We start from the raw sequence: 4,290 nt of genomic DNA on the forward strand, positions 1-4,290 counted from the left end.
TCACAGTATCCCAACCTTTGTTTCGTGACCCCTCAACTGCTTGCAGGCACGCTGCGATTGTTCTACGAAAAGCGGGGTGACAACAGACTGGGGGTTCACGTTAGTCAAGGTTGGGAAGCGATGAGATATATGCTCAACAACAGTACTGTTTCCATTGTATTAAAATCTTACATGGGGATAGACAAAATGATAGGGACTGGCAAAATTTTCACATTTATTTATTTATTTATTTGATCTACATCAACAGACTTACTAGAGCCCCAATGATGGTTAAAAAAAAATGACAATAATTATGATAACAATAATATTAGAAAACAAATTCAAAGGTCAAACACAAACAAATTGGAACATAATAGCGCAGTCAAGGTATTGAAACTTAAACTAAGGTACATAACAATGAATTCGTCAGTTATTTCTGTTGCTAAAAAAATACATAAAACTACGACGTAGAGCGTTGCGTGTCAAGTGGAAGTCGAAGAATGACGCCACCCTATTGAAAACGCGCATCAAGCCCCCAAAAGCTCCATGTTGTCCATAGTTAGTTCGTCGAAGTGGTAGTCTCAGCATGATGCTATTGCGGAGTGATCGCGGCTGGACATTTACGTCGATTTGTTCCAGCAACGCTCCGCAATCTATTCGTCCCTGTAACGTATCAGCGATCGTCAATGCTCTGGCGGCATCCCTCCTTGTACGCAGTAGATCTAGATCGATCAGTTGGCATCTGCTCTCGTAACTGGGTAATCGGAACGGGTCTCTCCAAGGCAGCCGTCGTAATGCAAACCGGAGAAAGCGTCGCTGGACAGATTCAATCCTCTCCACGCCATTGTTGTACCCGGGACTCCAAACTGTAGAGCAGTACTCTAACGTAGAGCGTACGAGGGAGCAGTACAAAGATTTCAGGCAATAGACATCAGAAAAGTTTTTGGCTATTCTGAAGATGAACCCTAGGGTCTTGGACGATTTTTCTACAATGTACGAGATATGTTGCCTAAATGTCAACGGCGAATCCAAAATGACTCCCAAGTCCTTGACATGGTGCACACGTTCGAGAGCTGTGCCTAGCATGCTGTATACGAAGATAATCGGCTGCTTCTTTCGTGAGAACGTAATAATAGAGCACTTCGTTGGATTTACAATCATTCGGTTCAATGAGCACCAGTTAGCAAAACGCGTGACCTGCTGTTGCAAGAAGACGCAATCATCAGTTGAGTGAATCCGAAGAAAGATCTTCATGTCATCGGCATACGATAACCGAGGGCCTTCAATCACGAAATTGACGTCGTTGAAATAGAGCAGGAAGATTAATGGACCAAGATGACTTCCTTGTGGTATGCCGGAGGTAGCGTTAAAGCAGTTCGATTTGCAGTCACCTATGGTCACAATCAGCTGACGGTCGGTTAGATATGAGCGGAACCAAGCTAGGAGACTCCCGCCAATACCGTACCTATCGAGTTTTGCGATCGCAATGGCGTGGTTCAGCTTATCGAAGGCTGCTGACAAGTCAGTGTAGATAACGTCGGTCTGGGCACGTTCGATCATACTCTGAGTGATGTAAGAAGTGAGGCAGAGCAGATTCGTGGAAGTGGAGCGACCAGCAGTGAACCCGTGTTGGTCAGGGCTCAGAACATGCTTGCAATGTGAGAGCAAAGGCTCCATGATGATGAGCTCGAACAGCTTGGAGATGGCAGTCAATGAGGTAATTCCACGATAGTTATCCACGTCACGTTTGCTTCCTTTTTTGTGTACAGGATACATACAGGGGTTACTCAAAATAACTGGGACAGGTATAATTTTCACTTCTTAAAAAATGTTCAACTCGCTGTAACTTTTCGAAAAGTGCATCAAATATTCTCAAATTTTTACTGTAAGTTCATCAACTAGTTGTGTATCAGTAGTCCAATTTTGGAGAAGATCGGACCATTGTCCACTGAGTTATTAAGATTCTAGAAAAAGGTAAAATTATCCGATAGCCAACTTTGAGCTGTTATATCTCCGGATTCAATGAACCAAATGCAATGAAATTTTGACCATTCATGACTTGTATAATGAGCTATGAAAAACCTTTGACTTAACTTAAAATTCTCAACACGGAAGAAAATTATAACGATTAGATTATTTTTCGAATAAAATACCAAATTATCTAAAACTTCAACATCGTTTCAAAATTCAAGATGCAAATTATAGTTCAATTAGTTTCCCTCGAAATGACTTATATATAAATGTGTTTCAAAGGAAAGTTACAACATAGCCGCTAATAAATTGAAAAAGTAATGGGATGCATATTAGAAATTGATGTATTTACTAAAAAATCGTGAAATGAATGAAATCGTTATAACTTTTTCTTTTGTTAAAAATTTAAAGCTAAGTTAAACGTTTTCAAGAGTTCATCATATAAGTCATGAATGGTCAAAATTTCATTGCAATCAGTTCATTGAATCCGGAGATATAAAAGCTCAAAGTTGGCTATCGAACAATTATACCATTTTCAAAAATCTTTATATCTTCGTGAAGAATAGCCCGATCTTTTCCAAATTTTGTCCACTGATACACAACTAGTTGATGAACTTACAGTAAAAATTTGAGAATATATAAATAAAACATCTGAATTCCAGCATTGAAGCTGCTCCAACAAAAAGCTGCTTTCAATTTTTGTGTAGTCGTGCCGAAGAAAGATTTACACCCCCCAACAAACTTCAATGATTTTGTAGTACAAACTAATGCAAAGGCACCATGGAGGAAACAATATGAAGGCTCCAACAACTGGAGGAGCGTGGCAAGCTGTGGCGGCAATATTACGACGAAGAAGAGCGTCGTATAGTAGCGGAATACGAACGTGGGCTAGCTGAGATCGACGAGATGTACAAAGAAGCTGCGCGCAAAATTCAGTGGGAATTTCACTATAGAAGAGAGGCAGTAAAAAGGCAATACGGCGAGAAAGTTGATTCGAATACATTGTCTATTGAGTCTTCACCACAACCCGCCTGCAGTACTGCTCAGCGATGCAAAACAATTTCGTCTAACCGAATATCATCAGCCCCGAACTCTCCTCTTATTGATGTACCTGTACAAGAAAGATGTATCGAAACGATAATATTAACAAAAAAGCAAACTGTGGTGCCTACATGTGCATCAAAAGTTTCCAGTGATCAAACCTCTAGGCAAATAAAATCTAATCGAAGGATTGGGACTGGCACTGGCGGTAACCAAAAATCTGTCGAATGCACGCGTGTCGCTTTAGAATATAAGTTGTGTAAAAAATGTGGTCGTTGCGATACAACCGAGGATATAGCCATTGAAATAGCGCCTATTGTATTCGTGGTCTTCGATCCAGGCGGTGCTAGTCTGAATGATCCGTTTTACTACGCAATAGCGGCGACTGTTCATATTTTGTTTTCAACACATGTGGATCGCGGCGAACACTAGCGGTGTAGGTAATTCCATGGGAATAGGGAAACAAAATTTACTTAACTCGTTACCAGTTTCACGGGTGGGGGTATGTTGTGGTGATATTTCGATGTGAAACTGGCAACACTGGTACGATTGGGAAATAAAATAGAAGTGTATTATACATGGTTGGGTAAAGAGGTGTCTTCGGAAAGGCGTTAATTTAGATACCAAAATGTAAGTAAATTAAGATTAATTTTAAGGAAAATATATAAATAAAACATCTGAATTCCAGCATTGAAGCTGCTCCAACAAAAAGCTGCTTTCATTTTTTGTGTAGTCGTGCCGAAGAAAGATTTACACCCCCCAACAAGGCTATTCCACACAAAGTTGGAATAATTCTAGAAACAGGTATAATTATCCGATAGTCAACTTTGAGCTGTTATTTCTCCGGACTCAATGAACCTAATGCAATAAAGTTTTGAGCACTTATGACTTATATAATGGGCTATGAAAAACTTAACTTAAAATTCTTAACAAGGAAGAAAACTATAACGATTACATAGATTATTTTTAACCTTTACGTTCCTGACGTAGGGTCTGGGCTTGGGTCTGGGGCCATTTGGGCAGGCGGACCTATTTTGGGCACTTGCTGTTATAACTCAGTCAATTTTAAACCAATTGACTTGATTTTTGGGATAGTCCCTGTAACGTGGGTAGAATGGTGCGTTGCGGTATAAGATCTACCAAATCAAATTTTGAACTTGATATTTACCATATTTATAAATACTCCAAGATCAAAGTTTGATACACTTTTTTGTAATTTGTAGTATTTTTGTTCCAATGTACTGCTAATTATTATTTTATTTCAGCAGGATTCAGGTAAATTTATCGTTTGCTATAAAT

This window comes from Aedes albopictus, chromosome 2 (genome assembly GCF_035046485.1).
Source record: "Aedes albopictus strain Foshan chromosome 2, AalbF5, whole genome shotgun sequence".
In the NCBI taxonomy this organism is placed as follows: domain Eukaryota; kingdom Metazoa; phylum Arthropoda; class Insecta; order Diptera; family Culicidae; genus Aedes; species Aedes albopictus.